Source organism: Polyodon spathula, chromosome 12, assembly GCF_017654505.1.
Source record: "Polyodon spathula isolate WHYD16114869_AA chromosome 12, ASM1765450v1, whole genome shotgun sequence".
NCBI classification, from domain to species: Eukaryota; Metazoa; Chordata; class Actinopteri; order Acipenseriformes; family Polyodontidae; genus Polyodon; species Polyodon spathula.
The window spans coordinates 16,745,066-16,771,388 of NC_054545.1; the positions used below are offsets into that span (position 1 = coordinate 16,745,066).

Sequence of the window (26,323 nt, forward strand, 5' to 3'; positions counted from 1 at the left end):
TTCATTGTGTACAGTTGTACAGTAATAGAGACAGCATGCTGCAGCTTCCATGCTCAGTTAGTGACATCCTGATCAGACAGCATGTAACATTTACATACCGCTTATTCTTCAGTAAAAACAACTTTCAATTCCAGTGAGTTTGTTCTGCTATATTTATGATATTAAATACACCACAGCATGCACATTGTCATTTATTTTCCTGAGAGCTAAATTTAGCAGTTTTATTTACTGCAATCAAGTAAGCTGCAGTACATAGTATACTTCCTAATTACAGTCCCAAGTACTTCTGTCTGTTCTGCTGTCACATTTTTTAAATAGTCAGTTTGAGAAATACTTTGTTTTCCCTGCAACAGCTGACCCTGCTTTAGTACAAAACTCACGTTACTTTACATAATGGTAACGGCACTCAAATTACTGTGCCTGCTTCTTTAGCTGATGAGATATTATCAGCTCATCTAGAATCTTGTGCAATTGAATCATACTTAAACTGCTGACGGTAAACAATGTAACTAAGTCTATTATATCTGGGATGCAAGACGCAACAGACGTGTTGACTCAGAACTGTATTTAGGCACTCTACGATTTGGCTGGTGAAGGACAACACTGGTTTATTGGAGTTTGTAAAGATAACTTTTTTCAGCTTGTTACGGTAACCTTTTCATTTCCTTGTTCATTTAATTCTTGCGCTTTTTGCTGCACTACAGCCCTTCATTAATTATTTTCTTTATTAAGTTTCCAGTGCATTTTGTTAATGGCACATGTGAACTACACAAACCTTAAGTGTATTTGTTACTGTTCTTGTTCTATATTTCTTAAATGCAACTGTTCATTTTAAGCTACATTTTTACACAACAGTACTCACACATGTTTGGTCACCATCACAACTTGCAAGAAACTGGTGTGCCATATTCTGCTGGTGTTAATACCTCTCTGCACTTTCAAGCATTTATTATTCGATCAGATTGTTACCATCCTTACCGCACTTCAGTTTACTATAACATGTGATATGTGTTTTTTTTTTTTTTTTTTTTGTATATCTACAGACCGAAATGTTGCATTCAGAAATATTGACATTTACTTTCAAAGGGAGATGTAGCATTTTTGTGCTAAAAAAACTGTTTTTCAATGTTTTTTTATTTTTTATTTTATTATTATTTTGTTGTTGCATCTGTAACCATTTTAGTCACAGTCTGGAGCCCTACATCATAGTTTATCATTTCTCTGTGATTTCAGTGGTACAGACAGATTGATACATTACGATGGTGCGTTTGAGGAAGCATTGTGTTTTGAGGAATCATATCGTCATAAAAAGAACTGTCTGTGCACACCAGTGGCAAGCCTGTCGCGTACCAGTAAAGGTACGCGTGCCACAGGTTGAAAACCACGGGCATAGAACAGTACTGGTGATCTGAGAGCCAGTGCATTCAGTATAGTACAGAGAACACAGTACTGGGAATCTGAGAGCCAGCGCATTCAATATAGCACAGAGAACACAGCACTGGGGATCTGAGAGCCAGCACATTCACTACAGTATAGTATGCAGTAGATAACTCCATACTGGGGATCTGAGAGCAATCACATTCACTAACAGTCTACAGTTGTACAGGTGTAGTGCGCCCAATACACAAATCCAATAGTCCTCCCACTAAATCCTTACAAGGTGAATACCAGAAATATCTTCAAAGATGAGGGGGTCAAAATCAATCTGCTCCTACAAAAATTGAGAGCAAGAGAACGAGAGTTTAAAGAGCACAATACAGAGTACTCGACAGGGTCAAGTGGCTGCTGCAGAGCCAGGAGTCTTTACAAATCGATAGCTTAAATGAATTACGGCGTAACTGGGAAAGGGTTACAGTAATACCATTACAGCACATATATAAAGATTACTACAGTGGAGCCTGTGGTGAGGCGGTGTAGCCAGAAAGGAGCTGCCCCGTAATGGAAGTTGGGAATAGCAGAGTGAGGGTTGAAAGGAAAAAAAGGCAACTCCACACATATATTTTTAAATTATCCTACAATTCTAGACGATGTAAAACGTTTGGCCATAGCTGTATATAGATACATTTTGGCGTTAAACAGATGTCAAAAGGCAGAGACAATTTTATTTAAATCCCGGTGTCCTGTTGGTTTATGTATGTGCGGAAGTCATGGTCAGAGAGGCCTTCCATGAAAAGTATCCACAGAGGACAGAATGTGCAGACATCACACTGAGATGTCCAAGGCCAAGGAAATTACTCTGTATAGATTTGTTATTTTTATTTTGTATGCACACTGGATTCAAAACAGATGCCAAATGGAGTATTGACATTCTTAATGCATAAAAAGGTAGACACACATGCAAATTATCTAGAATTAACATTTCAATAAAAAAAGTTCCATCAGCGAAACTTCGAGAAAGAGTGTAAACGTGACACATTTTTTTGATGATTTGACATGCAGGAGGGAAATTGGGGTCAGGGTATTGTTAGGGTTGGATTCCTTACAGAAATTCCTCAACTGATAATGGAGGACTGTAGTTCTATTTTTAGTCCATTTTTTTTTTTTTAAATAAGATTTTACTGGACTTTATTTTAACTCTATAGGGTCCGCCTAATATTAAAGTTCCCACCGGCAACCTGGCCCTTTAAATCTTTTTACTCAGGCACTTTGAGAGACAGCGCTGCTTGGAAAGAGGAGAATTAGAGCTTTAAAACAAAGTCCTACTCATGTATTTCTGGTATTGGACCATGTTAGTAGAGAGTCATGAAAGCGAGTGCTTTGCAATGTTACTGCTGCGCTGTAAGACGGACCTACTTCGGTGCAATAAACAGGGGTCTGATTGTTCAAAGTCCTTCCACCTGGTCATTTCAATAATAGAAACAAGGAAAGGGCTGAAAAAGAAGACCACATCCTAATGCTTGAATGAATTGGATATGGAAGCTGAGATTCTCTCCCACTTTGCAGAGATCAATACAGTAGCACACCCACTTCATCAGCTGTTCCCCAGATTAATACAGCACTCACACCGCCAGCACTTAAGTATTTATTAAACATTCACTGCAAAGGAGGCCCGTTCTTTAAAGGCAGTGCTTGCAGTGCAAGCCATAAGCAGCACCCGCCTCTCCATAGCTACATAAACCTGTCATCTCAAACAAACTTGGATTCTGACAGCTAAACAAAACTCTTGGCAGTCGTACCAGAATCCAACCTCAAAACACAGGCTGCAATTCCATCACTGGCAACGGAAGAGAGAATAGGAGGGGAGGGGGACAGCTGCAGGTTAGAACAAGACAACATGCCCCAGAACTGCCCTGGAAACTGACTGTTGGGGTTGGGTCTTCTAAACAGGCTCCTTCATACGGCCCATTACAATCTACTCATGAAGAAGGGGGTTGGATGGCTCGACAACAAAGTACTGCTGTCAACTTCTTAAAATGGGATTTGACATTCAAAATGCATATCAGGGGAGATGCATGACAATTACTGTAGCTTGTATTAATGGTTAAATTAAAATCTATTCCCCTTGTCAAATGCTCACTAGAATGAGAATTGTACATGTTATAAGGACACATTCCTTTCAGGCATGATCACTAATTATATGTCAGTGACCAGAAAACTCTGCAGAAACTGGACCAAGTCTTCATCAGCAGAAGGTGAACAAGAACAAAATAAAAATAGCTGCTTTCTAAGGATCTACGATTCCCCTACGGTTTTGTCACTTATTGGTAAAATACTTGATTAGTCTGGCCAAGATCCCCTTAACCGGTCATGATCTACAATAAATAACAACAAATACAATTAAATAAATAGATAAAAGTAAAAGCGAACGTACCCAAGTACAGAAGAGAAACAGCGATATAAACAAGTCTCTAAGATTGAGAGAAGCCAGCTGTCACCCAGCTGGCTGGTGGTTTCTGCAGAAATGGGATTGTGTTCTTGTGGGATGCTGTGTTTACGCCACTAAAGAGAAAAGCCTGGGCTGCCTGATTTCTGTGGTCTCGGGCACTCAAGGCTCACACATGACAAAGCACGGCTCACGGAAAAAGGAAAAAATAGCCTTCTGTTACTGACTAACCCATGCTGCTGCCATTATATTAATGCATCGCACATGTGAGTTAACAGGCCCTGTACTTTGTCATCAACAACTACCAGAGAGCACGCACACAAAGAGCTCACTGGATACAGTAGTTCACTGAGAATGCCCCATCTCATTTACCAGAAACTCTACCTTGTTGTAGGAGTCCTTGTGTAATTACATATTTTTGTATAATCACCTTGACAAGCGTGCACTTTAAATAGTAAACATGCATCTTCGCTACTTGCACTCCAATTGACCGACAGTGAGCGCAGGAAGCCCAATACGTCAGTCTGTATATTCACTATAAAACTTTACCAGAGACTGATAATGGCATTCATCATTTGGGAACAGGAATATGTAGAAGGAAGAAATTGTAACTCAGATGTTTTGTTCGAGTCCCATGGTTTTACACCATATCATTAGAAAGCTTGATTGTGCTGTACTGGCTGTAGCCTACCTTCGGAAAGCACTGCATATTTAGCCTAGCTTTTTCAGCACAGAGTGAACCATTAAATCAGGGGCACATTTTTACTAAAACCATTACAGATTTTACACCAACCTTGGAGGTTACAGAACTGGCAGAGATCTGTAGATAAAGTCCTTCAGGTGCAGTTGAACTGCGAATGTGTGTAAATCAACCCCCACACTCCATATTAAAAAATATTTTCAAAACCTGAACAAAGCATGTAATATTATCATCATCAGCAGCTGAAGTTATAGCATGCAAATGCCAAACAAGAATGAAGAAACATTGGCCATAATCCATAATGGAGTTCTGCTTCATTTAATTAATTTTCTTTGCCATGGTCAGTATTGATCCAGCACTGCACTTTCATTATTTTATATCCACCGAGATATATAGTAGGACTAAATAAACTTGATCTGAACTGGAACTGATCTAAAAACGGGGATGGGTAAACTGACCAGGTTTATTAAGTATAATTGATCCAGTTAAACTGCTATCAAGTTCCCAACGTAGTTAACTACTTGATCACACCTGTCAAGCCTGGTGTAGAACATCCCACAGGACCATAGTGCCATGCTTGGTTAGAGATAATGGTTTTCATTACAGCCAAAAGCAGCAGGGTCCTATTGCAGTGTGCAGCTCAATTAAACAGACCCCAGTGAATGATAACAGGTGGGGAATAAGAGGAAAGACAAAACAAAACTTCAGACTGCTGACAAGTTCAGATCAGCCTGCATCCTGTATTGTTCACAGCTACGGAATGGAATGTCATTTCCACTGCGAGTGTGTCAATCCCATTGGCAAGCAAATCAGAAATGCGCAACGCTTCCGAGGTTTATTCAAATCATCTCAATGGCAGCGGATCCAAGCGGTCTTTAAAAAAAAAAATGTTAAAAAAAAGGGACCCGTGCTGACTTTCCTTTTTTTCAGACATAAATCCACTCAACTGAAAATAGTTGAATCTTGAATCACGCATTGTTAGATCCACTGAACACTGCCCATGATCTTTCAATGCTCCTGCTCTGCTCTCGTGCAATTAAACATATAGTAAATAAACCAGAGAGACTGTTTATTTGTTTTAGCCAGAACTTTCCTCTTCATACTTGCCTGCACACAGCTGAACTTAAGCCAATTTATACAACTGCAGTCTGCTGTACTGAGCAGTTAAAGCGAAGGGACTGGGAAGGAGGCAAGGTGGCCTAGTAGTTACAGCTAACTGGGAGGGAGGCAAGGTGGCCTAATTCTTGGAGAACGTGGGTATGTGCATTATGGAAGAGCCAGTCCACCTGTCCATTTTGTTACTTTATTTCTTTACTAACAGCACAGTGCACTTACAGATACACAAATAGCATGTTGTGCGATATCACTGTGCCTCAGTTATTCTCTGATCACTGACAGTTGCAAAGTGTTTAACCTTTCGCCCTGCCTTTTCGCCCAGTAGCACTGCTGCAATCTGGCTATATGAAGGGTGTTTAAGCTGGAGAGGGGTGGCAGGGAGAGAGGGCATGAACAGCTGGGCTGCATTACAGCACCAATCCTAGTGTGAGCTTCCTGGCAAGATAAAGCAGAGGCAAGCATAGCTCTCCGAGCTGGAGTTTGATGAGAATGACATTATCAGTTACTGACTAAATCTACTTCATTATCTGGACTACCCGAAAATCACGTTTTAAATTGTGACTTTCTCCCTAGTTAGTGGTTCTCCCTCTCTCAAACACAATTTGTCTGCTTTTCCCTTGTTTTTTTAAAATAGCCATACAACTGTTCTCTTCCACAACAGCAGGGACTGAATGCATGCATCTGACTGTTGGATTACTGTAGAATATCCCAGCAGAAGCGCTGATCTTTTTCCCAACCGTCAAATACGATTATCGCAGATCTTTTTTTTTTTTTCAGTACAATCATCAATAATACAAAAACCCTTTAGCAATAGGATAATAGATTACTGTTCCTACTCTGATCACCTTCCCTGAAAACAGTGAGATGTTTCATCCACGTTACAGCCTTAAATAGGCTGTGTCAGCCTCATTCAAATAGAATCCTTACTCCTCTCCCAATCGAGAGCTTTTATAATTACTGCATTAGAAAACCTCTGCGTTACAGTGACTCACTAGCGGATATTTATAGCTGACTCCAAACTTAATTACCTAAATCACTGTCTTTCTAATCACTGCCTCACCTTGAGTTATGAAAAAAAATTGTATTTATATATATATATATTATATACACACACAGTACTGTGCATAAGTTTTAGGCAGGTGTGAAAAAATGCTGTAAAGTAAGAATGCTTTCAAAAATAGACATGTTAATAGTTTATACTTATCAATTAACTAAATGCAAAGTGAGTGAACAGAAGACAAATCTAAATCAAATCCACATTCTGTGTGACCATCCTTTGCCTTCAAAACAGCATCAATTCTTCTAGGTACACTTGCACAAAGTCAGGGATTTTGTAGGCATATAGCCAGGTGTATGATTAAACAATTACACCAAACAGGTGCTAATGATCATCAATTCAATATGTAGGTTGAAACACAATCATTAACTGAAACAGAAACAGCTGTGTATGAGGAATAAAACTGGGTGAGGAACAGCCAAACTCAGCTAACAAGGTGAGGTTGCTGAAGACAGTTTACTGTCAAAAGTCATACACCATGGCAAGACTGAGCACAGCAACAAGACACAAGGTAGTTATACTGCATTAGCACGGTCTCTCCCAAGCATAAATTTCAAGGCAGACAGGGGTTTCCAGGTGTGCTGTCCAAGCTCTTTTGAAGAAGCACAAAGAAACGGGCAACATTGTGGACCATAGACGCAGTGGTCTGCCAAGGAAACTTACTGCAGCAGATGAAAGACACATCATGCTTACTTCCCTTCGCAATCGGAAGATGTCCAGCAATGCAATCACCTCAGAATTGGCAGAAAACAGTGGGACCCTGGTACACCCATCTACTGTCTGGAGAAGTCTGGTCAGAGGTGGCCTTCATGGCAGACTTGTGGCCAAGAAGCCATACCTCCGACGCGGAAACAAGGCCAAGCGACTCAACTATGCACGAAAACACAGGAACTGGGGTGCAGAAAAATGGCAGCAGGTGCTCTGGACTGATGAGTCAAAATTTGAAATATTTGGTTATAGCAGAAGGCAGTTTGTTAGCCGAAGGGCTGGACAGCAGTACACGAATGAGTGTCTGCAGGCAACAGTGAAGCATGTTGGAGGTTCCTTGCAAGTTTGGGGCTGCATTTCTGCAAATGGAGTTGGGGATTCGGTCAGAATTAATGGTCTCCTCAATGCTGAGAAGTACAGGCAGATACTTATCCATCATGCAGTACCATCAGGGAGGCATCTGATTGGCCCCAAATTTATTCTGCAGCATGACAACAACCCCAAACATACAGCAAAAGTCATTAAGAACTATCTTCAGCATAAAGAAGAACAAGGAGTCTTGGAAGTGATGGTATGGCCCCCACAGAGCCCTGATCTCAACATCAAGTCTGTCTGGGATTACATGAAGAGAGAGAAGCAACTGAGGCTGCCTAAATCCACAGAAGAACTGTGGTTAGTTCTCCAAGATGTTTGGGCCAACCTACCTGTCGAGTTCCTTCAAAAACTGTGTTCAAGTGTACCTAGAAGAATTGATGCTGTTTTGAAGGCAAAAGGGTGGTCACACCAAATATTGATTTGATGTAGATTTTTCTTCTGTTCACTCACTTGCATTTTGTTAATTGATAAATATAAACTATTAACATGCTATTTTTCAAAGCATTCTTACTTGACAACATTTTTTCACACCTGCCTAAAACTTTTGCACAGTACTGTGTGTGTGTGTATATGTATGTATGTATGTCACACAAACACACACACACTTATTATACGGGTGGGTGTTACAAAGCAAAATTGTCTATCCACAGCAGATTTTCAGCTGTTTCAAGCAAATCGAATCCAAACCTGTCACCACCTACTGTCTTTACATAACAGCTGTAGTTTGCACAGAAAAGGCTCCTTTTTGTATCAGTATTGATTTTTCAAACAGAGTGAACAGAAATGGTTTTAACAGGGCAAGGCAAAAATGAGCAAGGGAAGACTTAACTAGATTAAGTGACCATGGAAGTGAAGTAACAGATTTCCTGGAAGGCAAGACAAGCAAACTGAGCACTTTCTTGCATCTAATGTAGCACCAGACGTCATTTATGATGATGAAAATACAGTACATGTTCTTTCAAAACTGCATAGGAGACATATGATGTTTGAAATGATTTTGTTAGTTACAGTGCAACCTCCCCACCCCCCACACAAAAGATATAACCATTTTAATGGGTTCTTTGCTCTACAGGCCTGTGGGGTGCAGATATTGGACCATATCTGAGCAGCTTGTTGTGTGCTACTGTTTTCTTAAAATAGATCTTTATAGTGCATGGATGTGCATGGTGTGGAAAGTTATTTTGTGAGCTACAATACAATTACTTTAAGAGAACAAAATGTTTTATTAACTTACATTTCTCCAACTTTATGGGCTGTCGTACATTATTTTACTGGGGAAGAATAATTGGTTGCATTAGTCAGCCTGATCTAGGATTCACACGCACCCTAAAAGACAGCTGCTAGCAATCAGGCAGAAATAAAACAGAGCAGCTTAATCAGATGGTTGTGCTTCAGTCAACCTACACTACACAGACTCAAGGCTTTGAAGAACCAAGTTCACACGACAGGTTACATCCACTTCCAGCCCTGAGGTTAATGTACTGTTAGAACTGTGGAATTCTCTTCAGGACCCTCCTCTTCCCTGCGAGTAAAGACAAAGCTGCTGCCCTCAACGACTGACATGCATTACAGCCAGTACCACTCCTGAATGCACTGCTGAAACTAAATGACCTACTGTAGAAAGTGAAGCACATGTCCTAGAAGGCAAGGTGAGACTACCGGAACGGAAAGGCATGCAAACCATTCTTTTTTACCCAGTATGGTACTAGATATCATTTCTTCAAATAAAATGCAAGACTAGTGAAGGGCATTAGAGGCAGGAATATTTATTGGTTTGTTTGTTTATTTATGATGTAGCTTGAACCAGTTTAGGTTCAACTGTGCAAAAACAAAAGTTCCCTCAAGGTCTTAAAATACTGCATTATTCTGGCAATACAACTCTCTTCAAAAGCTGGCCTTGGTGAATCGATGCATCAAATTAGAACCCAGTTTGAAGTCTCCTGTTGTCAGTTTGCATTAAAACCTTGAGTGTGTGAGAGTGCACTACTTTTAGTGCTAGTAGTACGGCAGATTAATGCGTTGCTAGGATACACACTTTAGGCCTCTACATTCGCGTTGGAAGTAGGCCTATTGTATTCACGTTTTCTTGAATTAAAGATTAAGGCAAAATGTTTGTTTGTTTGTTTTAAATCTATTAAATATACAAATTACCTTCTTTTGTTTTAAAACATGTTCTGTTTGGATTATATGTCAATCGTATATAAAAAGGTGAATTTAGTATGATAGTTAGTTACTCAGGATTTCTGAGATTAATTAAAATGTTTTGCTTTTGAACATAAAATGTTAACAGTAATGAACAACCACAGTTAAGACAGAAATTGCTACTGTTAAAATATAGTACTTTATTATTAAAATGTTAAAGGGACCTCTGATGCAGATGCACGCATATTCTTTTCAGTTGTTAAACTCAAGTCCAATAGTATAACAGCAAAAGAACATTCAAGAAGGAAGTAAAATGTCTAAGAGATACAAACAGCAAAATCATAGATGACAGGGGTTGTAAAGACACACTGGAGAATTGCAAACGTAATACCAAACCGCAAAAAAAGGGAGACAAAACCAAGCCAGGTAACTACAGACCAATAAGCCGGACTTCTATTACATGTAAACCTAAGGAAACTATAAGATGATCCAAAATGGAAAATTACCTATATGGTAACAGTATCCTGGGAGACAGTCAACATGGTTTTAGGAAAGAGAGATAATGTCGAACTAACCTGCTTGATTTTTTTGAGGATGCAACATCGACAATAGATAACTGCAAAATCATATGACATGGTTTATTTAGATTTCCAGAAAGCTTTTGACAGTCCCGCATAAAAGATTAATTCTCAAACTGAACGCAGTAGGGATCCAAGGAAATGCATGCACATGGAATAGGGAGTAGTTAACATGTAGAAAACAAAAAGTATTGTTTAGAGGACAAACCTCAAAATGGAGCAAGGTAACCAGTGGAGTACCACAGCGATCAATATTAGATCCTCTGCTCGTCCTAATCTACATTAATGAGTTGCATTCTGGCATAGTAAGCAAACTTGTTAAATTTGCAGATGACACAAAAATAGGAGGACTGGCAAACACTGTTGCAGCAAAGGACATTCAAAATGATCTAGACAGCATTCAGAACTAGGCAGACACATGGCAAATGACATTTAATAGAGGAAAGTGTAAGGTACTGCACACAGACAATACAAATGTGGTTTATAAATACCATATGGGAAATACTGAAATTGAAGAAGGAATCTATGAAAAAGATCTAGGAGTTTATGTTGACTCAAATGTCTTCATCTAGACAATGTGGGGAAGCTATAAAACAGGTCAACAAAATGCTCGGATATACAGTGAAAAGTGTTGAATTTAAATCAAGGGAAGTAATGTTAAAACTTTACAATGCATTAGCAAGACTTCATCTAGGATAGTGTTCAGTTCTGGTCACCTTGTTAAAAAAAGGATATTGCTTCTCTAGAAAGAGTGCAAAGAGCAGCGGCCAGAACTACTCCAGGTTTAAAAGGCATGTCATATAATATTATCTATCTTTACATAGCGCCTTTCATAGTGGACCACCATCATAAAGCAATTTACAGAAGTAGGCTGTGAACTGTGCATTATATGCAGAGTCACTTACAATAGGACATTGATTTAACATCTCAGCCACAGGATGGAGCACAAGGAGGTTAAGTGACATGCTCAGGGTCACACAGTGAATCAGTCAGTGGCAGAGGGGGGACTTGAACTGATGACCTTCTGGTTACAAGCCCTAGACTTTAGCCACTGGACCACACTGCCTCCTCTATCCAAACAGGCTAAAATAATTTCACCTATTCAGTCTTGAAAAAAGAATACTATACGGTATTCAAAGTGTTAAAATATTCTAAAAAGTATTGATAGTGTCAACCCAAGGGACTTTTTCGACCTGAAAAAAGAAACAAGGACCTGTGGTCACAAATGGAGATTAGATAAAGGGGTATTCAGAACAGAAAATAGGAGCCACTTATTTATACAGAGAATTGTGGGACTGTTGTTGAAACCGACACCCTGGGATCCTTCAAGAAGCTGCTTGATAAGAATCTGGGATCAATAAGCTACTAACAACCAAACGAGCAAGGTGGGCCGAATGGCCTCCTCCTAGTTTGTAAACTATGTTCTTTGTATTTTTTATTTATTTTTTTTCTAAAAATAAATTCATTCTAATTTGAATGGAATTTGTGCCTTTTTGTTTAAATATGATACACAAGTGTTTTTAGTTATTGGATCATCTGTTTTAAAAAAAAAAAAGTTTGTTATTTTAAAAAAAAAAAAAAAAAACTTCAATGCATCGATTATCGTCGATTTATGCCTACAAGATAATCAAACACCAAATTAGGGTGTCAATTGCACCACTATAAAAAAAAAAAAAAACCTGTTGAATTTATGTAAACTTAATCAAATCAAAATGAGTTTTTAAAAAATCCTTAAAAACAGGGCCAAAGTCACTTTTAAAATTCCCAAAGATTAAAAAAAAAAAAAAAAACTACTACAGGAGGGCTGAATTACAACAGACTGATAGACAGTAAAACAGAAACAAAATAAGTTCTGAGGCAACACTTTCAAAACTGGCCAAATTTCTCCCCTGTCTCTGTCCTCGGAAGCAAAGCATCAGCAGCTGGTGTGCCAAGCTCCAGTATACGAATCCCTCGCCCACTCTCTCCCTTTTTGTTCTCCTGGTTTCTGTGTGTTCTGCAGGAGCTGGGAGGAACTGGTCTCTGGGAGTCACTTCCGAGTTTCCTCAGGAATCTCTGAGCCAGTCATTACCAGCCTGTGAGTCACAGCTGAACAATGGGACAAGCCCCATGCACGCATCCTTTCCTTCCCAGGATCTCCGGCCTGGATGGCATGTGGCTGGGAGCTGCAGAGAAGTGGGCATCAATTGACCCTGTCTGGGCCCTCAGCTGAAGAAAGTACAAAGGCAACATTGTATAACAGAGCAAGAAACAACTTACCCTGTAATTACTTTTTTACTAATGCTTTTTAAAAAAAGCACCAAATAACAAAACAAACAGCTGTGATAATGTTAAATAATGAAGCCAGTTTTCAAAATGTTCCATACATGGATAACGCCCACCAGGTGGTGGCAAGCGGAAGTAAAAATCCTATTAGAATTTAAGGTAAAACATGGAACCGAATAAAACCAAACATATTAGTATAACAGTTTTCTGCTATACTTTATGCCAGCATTATTCATTTTACTTAAATGATTACGGTACATTACTTTTTTTTCATTATACATAATTTTACATAATTGTATATTTTTTTTCAAAATCACATCAGATTAATGAGCACAAGATGATCATGGATTAATTATTCAAACCTCAAGAGCACATCCACCCACCCCCACAGAATACAGCACTGTAGTCTTTGTTCTCAATAATGACAAGAAAATTACCCACTGCAACAAACAGCTCCTTGTTGGCACATTAAACTGTTAATCAGCTGGGGGTCTCTAACGCTACGGCTCCCTGGAGAATAAACTGTACGGTAAATGAAGTTCGAGGGAGCAACTTCCTCCTCCAGTTCACTGGAGCATGCACCCTTCCCTCTCACTCTCCGTCTACGCACTCACATACTAGTGGCGGAAGAGGAGGACACTTTCAAGAATGTTAATTTTTACATGAAAATGTGTTGCAAAAACTGAATTAAACTAGAAATAGTGTGAGCAATGACAAATTGTCTGCTGACCATGCCTGGCTGCACTGTACAAAGTGGAATACTTACAGTAAGGGGACACTATACAGCCTGACAGAACTAGTCTTCTCTCAAACTGCAACTACTGTACGTACTGTATAAACTCAATTAAAACTACATTAACTTTCCAAAAGATCCGTTCTTGATTCTTTAGCGTGGCTGAGTGCTCTGCTCTACTTTTGAATTTTAAGCATGCCTAATTGTAAACCTAGTCTATCTACCTAATGTTAAGAATACTGCTTGTAACTTTGCCCCTGCCTGACCAAATGCCCCCAACCACACTTCTGCAGTAACAGCAAATTTACGCCCCCTGGGCGCTGACTTATTGTGGTTTTCTGAACTTTCCTTAAATATTTTAAAAAGTCTAGGTGGATATTAAATCGCAAGTTACCTTGGTATTCAGTATTGCAGGTCTTTATCTTCACTTTTTCCTGCAACCTCATTATAAATGTCCATCTTGAGCAGCAGGCATATCGGCACCATATCTTTACATTACATCCTAGACTGACTGCACATAGAGAGCTACAAAGATGGCCTGGACATGGATGTACTGACATATAAATAAAACCAAGCCTGCAAACAAATTTTAGCTACGAGTAAATTATTTCAAAAGGATAAAACCGTAGTGGGTGGTGTCTCGTAACCCAGCTCACAGCACAAGTTTCTTCAGTTACACAATGTAAAACTCTCTATAGTACTGAGACAGCAACTATAGTTCCCTCTGAAGGCACACATTAAAGCTAGTTAAAAGCAATGCAGTGAGATTCAAAGGGACTGTGTCCAATTTGAAAAAACAGCTTTTACTTTGACAGCTCCCCCATTAATTCACCAATCATTTACAAATGTGTTTAACAGTTTGGTCATGTTGACTTCTACAGTAAAGTGGACCTCTTGATATCTTTATTTATTTATGCATGTCCGATATTAAAACAACTAATCTAGCACTATTTAACATTTTTTTTTTATTTTCATTTTTTGTAAGAAATGCAGTACCTTAAACTGAAAATATAATTGTAACTGAATTCCCTGAGAGCATGCAGAGGACATTTATAACCCCCCACTGCTACAGGTAGTATGGAATCCACATCTATTTACAGCAGTTCACAGAACAGCAGAAAGGAAGCTTGTGAGCGGATGAAACTACATGAAAGAATGTACAAAAAAAATAGAAGGCAAGCAAGGTCAGATGAGCGCAGAGACGATTACTGGATGATGTACGAAGTACACAAATAAACATGATTGTAAGCCAGTTTTAGGTTGCCGCAACTCTGCTATGTCACCCCCACTGCTATGCCTATTCCTTCTTGAAATTCATGGAGTTGTAGGTTGGAGATTTAGACAAACAGCTGTTTAAACGCTGAGCTCCAGCCAGACAGAGCAGCTGTGTTTCCCTTGTTCAACAGCAGCGTCTTCCTCTGTTGCTGGAGTGCTGCTGGACAAGTGCACTCTACTCCCTCACACAGCCAGAGAAAGCTACAGCCTATTTCAGAGCTTGTGCTGCCCTCCTGCCCACTGCCAGCAGCAACACCGAATGTTAGGCAGGAACGGCTCACCCTCCACCCTACTGTAAAACATCACTTGTCTGTTTGATCTGCATGGGTTTTACCATCTAAAAAAAAAGTGTTAACATCCTGACAACTTTTTACACTTATAACTTTAAAGTAGGTTTCAAAATATCCGATAGTTTCAGGATTATTGCCCACATTGTCAAACAGGTACCACAGCAATAACAAGGCATGATGTGGTACAGAACAGAAAAGCCAGAGCACCCGTTATGATTTTTTTTTCTTTTTTATATATTCGCTTTTCCTGCAGTGATATAGAGGGCCGAGCTCAAACCCCAGTGCCCTAGAGCAGATATTTTGAAAAGAGCTTTGAAAACAGACTTGAGTTAGAGGAAAATAGTTGTTTAAACAGTTGTAGTAACATGTGGGGACGTATAACGCTATTTCTCGGAACTCCACCACTTACTCTTTAAGGACCATGTGGGAAAACTTATGGGAACAGAAAATGATTCTGAAAGATTTGAGAGTTTTTGTTATAGCAGATCTTTGCTAGAATAACAGCACAACACACTTGGTTTAAGAGACTAGAGGGTCTTTTTTTTTTTTTTTTTTTTTTTTTTTTAATCCTCGTATTCAATTTGAATTATGGAGCCGCATTCCTTGAGAGGCTTTCAAAAAGCCAAAACATTTTTAAAAATAATAAAATCATGGTTTTCATTTTATGCACAGTTATCATAGTTTTTGTCTTTTTGAAACTCTTTAGAAGCTGCTACATTATAAAAGCAGTCTAATTAAAATAAAATCCCCAGGCAAATCATCCCAGTCTTTGCAGAATGATTATCATCTCTGGGACATTTGGTATATTTTGTAATTCAAAATTTTAATCTGAGGGCTTGCACGCTTGCACACACACCCCCCCCCCCCCCCCAACCCCCAACCCCCAACCCCAACCCCAAACCCCAAACCAAACCCATCTCGTCAGACAGTGCAAGTCCCATAATGTTTTATATATATATATATATAATAGTATATATATATATATATATATATATATATATATATATATATATATATATATAAATAAACGCATTTGCAAAGGGTTCAAATGTATTTTAAAAGGATCTTCTCATAAAAAAAAAAAAAGATTTTTTCCCCCCACCGGCTTTACCTTTTTTCATTGCTGTAGTTGTCATGGGAACAAAAAAAACTCAGAAAAAGTGCTTATTTTGTTCATTTGGACCGTGGGTGTCAGAACATGTCATTTTTAAGTGCTGTTGGTGAAAAATTAGGAGTGCCAATTAGATTATTGTTAATACCTGTGAGTGGGCAGGAGAGCAGAATTCAAATCACACACACCCCACCCCTTGCCCAGGGCAGAAACTAAATATTTTAAGAAAGAAACCAAGAAAGAAGGATTTACCATTGAACCAAAACAACCCCATGGGTATATTCCCAAGTACACAGGTGCCAAACTGGTGCAACAGTACGTGTCGCACTAACAAAAATCCAACAAAGTACCAAACAAAATGCACTGGAAAAAGTTGGGCTGCAAGAGTAAAAAGTACAGTAGATGTTAATAGCATTGGTTTATACACCAGTTCAAAAGGAATAGCTTGAGGAACGTGAGGGGGGCATTATAACAGGACGGTATAGTGAGGGAGAAATGTACAGCAAACTATACAAAAACGACTGCTAAAATACTCCAGTATCATCTTTAAATATCAACTGTTGCAATGCTGCAGTACACACAGCGTGGAGAATGGCCTGAGTGTTGGAATGGGGAGAGTTTATCCAAATCCAGAGATTTCTTCCACAGGTTGGGAAGCTCTGCTATAGCCAAACCCTGATTGGACGTGGCTAGCCCATGGACAACCAATAAATACAATCCATGGACCGCAAATTACCTACCACTACACCACGGATCTAAACCGTGAAAAGGAAGTGTGTTTTATTTGACTGTGTATAGCTTTACCAGTCACTCACGTATATTAAATATGAACAAACCACAGGCAGAATTGTCATTGACACAGATCCCAGACAGGACAAGGACGGCTGTGGGTTTTGAAGGATCACCCAGTCTCACCAGGATAATGCATATCAGTTTGGGACTTGAGAAAGTTATTAAAACATTAAATATGTCCAAGACTGTTGAGCTCTGTTTCCAAGACCATGATAGGTAATGAGCATTGCTGAAAGACAAAATATTATTATTACCAAGTTCAGTTATACTCAGAGGGGGAAAAAAAAAAAACATAAAATAAAGATCATCTCCGCTTTTAATACGGGACCCAAATACAGCTTTCAAACAAAGAATAATCCCCACAGAAAGCAGGGTTTGGTACTAGTAATCACTTGAAAACCACCCCCCTCCCCAAAACAACATAACGATTCCTGCAGAATCCCTGCAAGAAGCAGTTCTTCAGTTGAATTCCTGGTCTGAGGTGGTGGGTGCTTTTCCTAATGAAACCCCAGGCTTCTGCACAGTGGAGCTGGGAAACAAGGGTTTTATATTGTACTACAAAAATAACATGCCGCCTGATTGAGCACTGCAAGAAAAGAGAGGAAAAAACTCCTCATTTTAATTACAAAGATAATACTTCTCATTCTGCACTTTGATTCCACTCCAAGAAAAACAGCAGCAGACAACGAATGTTAGTTCCCTGGGACAAGACGCGAAACTCTTCACCTTTATCCGCCTGTACTACTATTAAACTTTCATGATTAAAAAAAACTGTGCCTCTCCAGATATTGCCATTATTAATATTGCAGAAATGCGGTGTGATGGTGAAGAAATGACTCTTTACAACAATCACCTACTGTTCAATACTTCACAGTACAATAGCTCTTTTGTTTTCAGAATAAAAAGGTTTGCAGACAGTACAGTTAGAACCCCCCCCCCCCCCCCCCCCCCCCCACACACACACACACACACACACACACACACACACACACACACACACACACACAACTATTCTCTTTCATTTGACAGTACAATTGTTAATTAAAATGATGAGAGGAGAGATGGCACAATGCAAGCTTTTGAGGCCAAATCAAAAGTGTGAACTGTGATTCCTGAAACAGTTCATAAATTTGTTTAGGCCTACTTTTTAAAAGAAATGATTTCCATTTTTTTTTTGTTTTAGGTTGATTTGCATAGATCTGCAGTTTTGCTGGCCATTTTCAGATATAATAAAACTGACATACAGTAACGGAAAAGCGCAATATGCACAGTGCAAGGTACTCAGTAAGGTAACTGCCCACCCAAACACACACAGTGGAAAACTTGATTTGAAACCACTTGGGGGAGGGGATAGTACCTGGCCACTGAATAGGAGAATTAGGATGAATAAATGTAATTAGCCAATTGATTCATTAATTGAGAAATCAAGCCAGACTGCTCTTTCCAGCCACTACGAGAGAAGGAGCAGGTGCAAGGATTCAATCAAAACTTTGGCAAGTTCCATACATAAGACGACACTTGTACACATGATAAGTGTTGGAATTTTGACAGATGCTTCATAGTGATTGATGTTTGTATTTGTCAGTCTGGCTCCGGGAATATTGCACTGTCAATGAGAAGCAATTCGAGAGCTTACCTGTACAGGTCTTCTCTCCCAGGTTATGTCCAGTTGTCCTGTCGTCTCAAGCAGATCTGTATGGAGACAAAAGGAGCTAGTCAGCATGGTGCTCAGACTGCATTGCAGCTCAAAAAGCAGTGTTAAAGGATGTACTTCTGGTAAAACAAACAATTAGAATTAGGAAATGATTACATGAAATCAATTCAGCCCTGCATTTTTTATCTGATTAGTGAGTGAAAGCTGATTTCTCAGTATACAGGAGGAGATCTCACCAGTAGGTCACGGTGCAATCAAAATCATCCCAGTCCAACTTCCTCAGGCAATAGGGTGAAAATTAAAAGAGGCCCTCTGCAACCTAACCCTTGCTGGTAATCTGGCATGTATACTAGGAAATAAACTATATTGATTATGTAAGCCTAATTATAGAAAAAATAAGTTTTTAAATACTTTTGTATGACACACACTTAATGCTGGGCAGAATACATTTTCAGTCTGTGGCTCCAACATTGGTTTACTTTTCTCTAGACAGCAGTGGGCTCCCTTGTTACCGTTTGAATGGAGCAGCATTTTTGCAACCTTTCAACTTATTTGATCCCATCTGCACTCTGACAAACAGGGCCCCCAAACATAGTATCCTACTAACTATAAAAAGTACATTGTTTGCACTTTAGATATTGTTAGACTATTCTCATAACATAAATGAAAACTGATACAACCACTCTTAAGCTGGACGTTGTAAGGTTTGTACATTAATCTAATTTGAGGGATTTCTTTGTTATATACTTTCCATAGGTAACCTAGGGACAATTCAGCGCAATTACCACAACCACCTCAACAATTGAATTCAATGAGCATAGCTTTAAAAAGCTCACACCAACCACCTGAAACACATCACCAAAAGAAACTAAAAACAGAAGATGACACCTTGAAACTCTCACTGTAACTGCAGCTTAGTTATACACAGCAGGCATTCAAGAATACAAATAAGCCCTTAAAAAATAAAGTTTCAAGTTTAATTATTATTAAAGTTAGTGCTAGGAACAAAACTTATTTTTTTTCCATGTCCATTTTTTTTTTATGGAATTAGCTGGAAAAGTATAATTGGAATTATAATACAGTAAACAAAAAAAATGAAAGATGGCAAATGCTCTTCTGTACAGCTGAATGTGTGTGTTATTTATTTCAGAAGTCATCCATGCATTTGGTTTCCTTTGCGTGACATTTCTGAAACTATCATTTATAAATTGTTATGAAAGAATGTGAACATGGTCATTTTTGCCGGAAATATATCATAAGCTGTGTTTGTTTCAATATTTTACTCCCAGCGCTATTACTTTTATTATTTCCCTTCCAATAATATACCGGAAAAAACAGCTTGCTGAGCACAGTTCAATTTAACAGATGAAATATAAATGTACAGTAGGCTACATGGGGATGTGGTGTAATTTTTGAAATCAGAAGCACAGCCGACACACAATACTCAGACCTGTCCCAGCACTGACTTGTATACAAACGTTACCACCGCACACAAACACATAACTCTAAAAGGGATTACTGTGCAAGTCCAGGAGGCCAATGTTTATCTTTTTTCTTTGTTTGCAGTGTGTGTTTCCTTTGTAGATTTTTTTTGTTTCTCATTGACGCAATCATTACAGTAGACCACAGGCTTTTTTAGTCGTAGATCGTGCCAATTTCTAGATATGTAAAACATTAAAAAAAAAAAATGCCACGGGCTTAATAAACTGGTAAACCAAAAAAAAGCTAGTTTAGTATAAACTGAAAACGATCGAGGGACAGTGCAGCCAGTGTCTCTTCACTGCATAAACAGAGGAAGGTTGACGACAGGAATAAACAGCTACCAGAATGCCCCATATCAAATGGTTCTGTAGGCATCATACTACAACTCAGAGCTTGAAACCAGCACCAGCCCTTCATCCAATCCTGGGTTTTAGAACAAAGCTACCCTCAACTAAGTCTATTATATACAATGTTCAGGAGCCAGGAGTTAAATATAAACGTTCCTGTTATAGTTAAGTGTTCGTATTAGTGAACTTACAGACTGTGACTTATTCATGCCATGATGAGAAGTGGGAACAGTTCACTCGGGGCACATTTTCTAGGGGCGTGATTGTTCAAACTCCTGGCAGCTGGTCATTTCAATAATAAAACAAGGGAAGCTAAGAGATTGGGGCTAGTCCTGCAAGTGCAGCTGAAAGGGAAAGAAAAAGGAAAGGAGAATACAGCTGAATAAAGGTTAATGCTGTAGGAGGGCCTGCTGTATTCCAGGAGAGAAATCCTATCAGCAGGCTGCCTGGCCTTGGGAAAGCTAGAGTACTGTGGAGCTGAAGAGCTGGAATTCAGATACTGGGCTGCCTTGCCTCAATGGACAGCCAAAACAATTTTTTTACTTTTTTTTTTATTTTTTATTTTTTCTACTGCAGCACTGCATGCAAAGCTGCCAAGGAACTTTTCTGTAAAACAGTTACACATTATTCTGCTTGTGGTACTGGACTGATGGCAATTCAGAATAGAAACCTTCTATACTGGGTGGTGATAACCAAGGCTTTAGCATCCTGTTCACACAATATAAATGTCTTTCACTATAAATTGGTCCAATTAACCCACTGACCAGGTCCTAACACACTTGATCAATGAAGTATACCCATTAAAACCAGGCTGGAATTGCTTACCCCTTGCTTGAGATCAGTGAAAACTCTGGTCCCAGAGGATAATTGGATAATTCCAAGCTAGTGAACCCCTGACATCCTGCAGAACTCATTGCCTTAAAGAACAGCAACTCTGAATGCCAACGAGCAGCGCAGTCCTGAATGCACTTCTCCAACAGATAGCATTTTACACTCAATCAATCTAAAATTGGTCCAACGATGCAGGTCCCTGAACAGCAATCAATTGGACATAACTTATGCAGGTTTTCACAATGCTCTTTAAGACTGCAATGGGACAGCTTTAAACTAATAGAGTGCTATTTAAATTCTCACTGACACACAGTGCAGGGGTTTTAATAGGCTTGGGTAAAGAAACCAAGAGGACAGACATGTTCTCTGGGCGCTCGCAAAACCAGGGTCACTCCTCTTTGGTGTGCAAAATGCTACTGTGATGGAGAAAGAGAACACAACGCAAGGTCTTTCCATCAACTCTCAGGCTACTGTGTTTAATAGCAATTCAAAAGGGATGCAACATTTAGATCCTCCACGAAAGATGCAATCAGTCAGTAACATGAGAGGGTCGCAAGTCATCCACCAAGTTTGGAATAGCAAACCAAATCACAACCATGTTATAAATCTGGATGATGAAATTATGGTAGAGTATAATGAATGTAAATTAAGTGTTACACGTGTTGAAAAGTTTTACAAACATTTTAAAATACAAGCCACTGAAAAAAGTAGACTATTTGACAATTATTTGACTGAAGGAGATCAAGTTCATCCCAGCTGTATTTTGGGCTGCATTTGTGGGTAAAAGTTCCTGCGCCCCAGGTTAATTAAAGCACAACCCTTGACAAATAAGATATGCCCTGTAAGATAGAGAAGGTCTGACAGCTCATTAATAAGCATTGTGTGTGCCGAGCGGTCGCAGGTGGTGGGAAGGGAAGGGTGGGAGAGGGTACGTGAGTCTTATCAGCTTCAAACAAATTGACACTCATTTAAATGTCGAGCAGCCGGCGTGAAACTGGTGCAGGATCGTGCGATAAGCTCTCCCTTGTAGACGCAGCCCTCAGGAAACCAGGCGGGGAGAAAACAACTTCAAATCACTTTTGTGTTTTCAGACCAAGGGATTCAGCTGGGATAGTTGCAATAACAAAATATAAAATGTTATAGCTTCAAGGACTGCTTGCAGAAGTGTTAAATCAACTGGCATTGCCTGTATGTGTGCCGAATAATCCCCAAAACAGGTACTGTCTGAATTGGACACTGCGCTTTGAAGGAATTGCCAGTTTGGTCTTTAATATGTAAATCCCATTTGAAGCACTCTTAAAAAAATGCCACGTCTATCCATCTGAAATTAAAGTAATATTATTAGCGTTTGTTCTGTAGAGCAGATTGTCTTTCTTATTGGACACTCAGTATAGTACGTCCTGGCTATTTAACTTCATGTTCCCAAGATGGAATACTGTAGATAAGTGAAGATAATGATATTTACACTGCACAGCACAGGTTTGAGTTCTTTAGCACACTTGAGTAGCTCCTACATCTCTGTCTTTCACTCTGTTATTACAGATGATCCCGCCGGCCTCTAGCCCTCGTGTGCTGCTGGTGTAATTTTCCATTAATGAACAGTAGAGATTGTAGAGCAGCAGAGCTTTAAATGTTTAATGCACAGTGGGATTTTGGGGGCACAATTACCAATTATCAATTGCTCAATTAAATTACCAAATGAGGCAGGCCCTTGTGGCTCAGAGAGCTTGCTCAAGTTAATAACCTGAGCTGTAGACAAGCAGCCGAGTCAGCAAGAAAAAGTAAACGCTTTAAAAAAAGATTGATTTTAAAAACTTGCTTCACAGCTCTGGCTCTACATAAAAGCAAAAAATAGGTACAACAGCATATTTTAACACACTAAGCCAACTGTCAATGCCCGCAAATTCAACAAAAATGTTTCCCAAGGAAAAGCCCTCTGGCCCAGGGATATATTTTGCAGGCAATACTGCATCCCAGCACCCCGGTAACCACTAGGACAAAATGCCTCTCTCCCAGTCCCTCTGCTCCGACCACTAGGACCACACTGTATCCCAGTCCTACAGCTTTAACCACTAGTCAACACAACCTTCCTGTCCTCAGCCCTAAACACTAGACCACATGGTCTGGCAAAAAGACCAACCAACCACAGAACAAATTCCATTACTGACTTTTTTTAAAAACTGGGAAATTTCTCATGTGGAAATGTTGAAGTTTGGTTAGGGATGTGGAATCTTGGAACAGGAAAACCTGACGCTGGCTCAGTCACTTAAATAAGCGAGCACACACACAGCAGTGACTTAAACATTTCGAATGAAGCAGTTTTTAAACATACAAGTAGATCTCCCAAACGTACACAAATTGCAAGCAGGGAGATCAGTATAAATGCAATCATACTCCAAGACCAGGTCAAAACACAGAAAGCCATCTATACATGTCAGCAAACACTGACCCCTTCTGGTAAAGTGAGAAAACACATGCTTTTACGCAACAGCATTGGACTGCCCATATAAACAGATCTTATCCTTTGATTAAAATGGTCAAGACACTTCTACGTTCTAGAATATTCAAAAAAGTAGATACTCCACAGGGATAGCAGCAGATCAGACAGTTTGAAAGACATGTACATTCTGTTGGACTCACAGAGACCCCCATTGTTACAGAATTCTTCATTCCATTGCCAATTGACAACATGGTGGGATGAATCAACGTTGTTGGATTTTGGCATTAAGGCTAAGTGTTGCCGTTTAAGAGGTGAAAAAGTATATTTGCTAAGTGAATAGCTTTGTTAGAAACACATGTATAAAATATTCCTTACTTACAAAACACTCATTACAATTTATTAAATTAATTTGTAAATCAGGGCCCCCAAGTGGCACATCCGGTAAAGGCAGCCAGGGTGTCCTCGGCTCACCGCGCACCAGCGACCCCTGTAGATTGTCCGGGCTGTGTTGTCCTCCGATGTTGTAGCTCTGGGGTGGCTGCATGGCAGGCCTGCAGTGTCAAAAGAAGCGATCGGCTGACGTGTGACTTTGTGCAAGCTCCCAAAGCAGGAAGGGTATCAAACCAGAGAGCACATGCCCTGTAAATCAGACCACTCAGGAAAGAAAAAGGTCTTGCAGTCTTCATGTGCCTTCAAGTGAGAGAAATCAGCAACAAGCAGCCTGCCACTCTGACTGATGAGACAATGCTGAGATGAGTGCTCCTCAACAAAAAGACCCTGAGGTCCAATCTCCTCTCAGATGCCTTCCCCATAAACAGCTATTGTTCCCTTTTGTCGCAACAACTCAAACAGGTCAGAAAGGTCGCAAAACATCACAAGCAGGGAGCAAAGATGAACGTGTGCTCCCAGACAACTAAAAACCAGGAAAGGGCTGTAATGCTATGCATTGTAAGTTTTTCTTCTCTTCGCCATAAAGTGTCCTTGTCGATTCAGAAAGGAGGAGGGTAACAGATTCGAGTTTAACCTGTCGATTGTCAGATATTCTGCTCTATAGATATGCATTTCCTACTGGAACTTACTGGGGGCACAGTAGTGCAGTATTTCAGCTCATTAACATCTGTAGGCTAAATAAATGCTCCTAGACCCTATTTAGGGCTCTGAGCAATTAGAGCACAGCTTCAATGCATGTGGTTCATTAGGGTGAAGCAGTATCCAAAATGGAGGAAAAATAATACCCAGAGCTTTCTGACAAAGGTCACCGCAATTATAAAGATAGAGATGAAAGATAATATATGGTGGTCAATTCTGAAGGAACTGGATATGCTGGTATGTAAGATTTATTGCAATATAGAAAAGACTCAATTTCCAAATCATGTTGACGAATAAGTACCAGTCTTGATCACAGTCTTGTCAATAGCAATTTTGTTTTTATAGTTATGTTTGTTTGGAGTGAAATTTGAGCTGGCCTTTAGTCAAGGGCTGAATGTAGTGCCTCTCAATGAAAAGCAACATTCAAATATAGGTCAATTCAACTGGGAATGTTAACAGTATACATGCAGAGAACTCTTCCTAAACATTTAACCCTGGTCACCTCTAGTGTTTATTTATATAGTTGGCAGAGTGTAATGTAAGATTATTCTTTCAATATTGATTCAAAGTCTTTGACACAGACACATAAATGTTATACGCAGTCTTATCCACATTAACATTGTAGTACATCATAAAAATGAACAGCACTCTAATGGACAGCTTAGAAAAATTCCTAATATGTTAAAGCTTAAATGTTTAAAACGTGTTTAATCCTAACATTTAAACGTTTAAGAAATTAAATAGAATCTAAAACGCGACACATTTCAACATCCCCTATTCTAAAAAGTAGCTCTACATGTGCATGGTTGCACAACCTAGCTGAAATGTCAGGGTGTTGACAGTATGACTGCCGCCTCAGTTTCTCCTGGTAAGGCAGGGTCCTGTAAATGAAGAGCTGAGCGGTGTCTGATACAGTAATCTCGCATGGTACCGCAAACATACCATACTGCAGGCTGCTGCTGACTTAAAACTGGTTAGAAAATATGCTGCGTGTGAACAACCTACATCTACTGTAAACAAACAGCATAAAAAAAATACAGAATTGAGCTTATCATCTCAAGGGAGTATTCAAGAGTATTTATGCAAGGTAAAGGGAGGAAGTCCCTTAGGCAATACTGATATTGGATCAACACGTCCTTTCTAATTTGATGTGACCTGTTATGAGAAAAATCTCTCTGAAGAACAGGGAGCAAGGTCTGTCTTCAGGTTAAGAGATTAATCTATTTGAAAAACATTCCCTTTTTAGTATTGGCTGATTGTTTTACCGCCACATCTGAGCTTTCTCACAGCACGTCATATTAATGATTCGTGCCATTTGAGTTATATATATTATATATATATATATAAAAATAAAAAATAAAAAAGGGAGGCCTGACAGTTCTGGATCCATAGGGAATTCAATATAATGCTCAGGAACAGTGCTATCCAGTTTTATAGCACTGTCAGGAAGATCATAATATAATGTCACCTGGGTTTCCTGCAGTTCAAGCAGACCAAGCCAAGAAAAACACATTG

At 39.4% G+C, this 26,323-nt stretch overlaps 1 protein-coding gene across 3 annotated transcripts in view; it reads right to left on the minus strand.

Annotated features, from left to right (window-relative positions):
• Nucleotides 1-26,323, minus strand: part of LOC121323956 (signal-induced proliferation-associated 1-like protein 1) — a 106,297-nt gene that overhangs the window by 61,611 nt on the left and 18,363 nt on the right. For all 3 annotated transcript variants that reach the window (XM_041265302.1, XM_041265303.1, XM_041265304.1), the window contains one exon: nt 18,602-18,657. The gene's annotated coding sequence lies outside the window, so the exon portion shown is untranslated. The remainder of the gene's footprint in view (nt 1-18,601; nt 18,658-26,323) is intronic.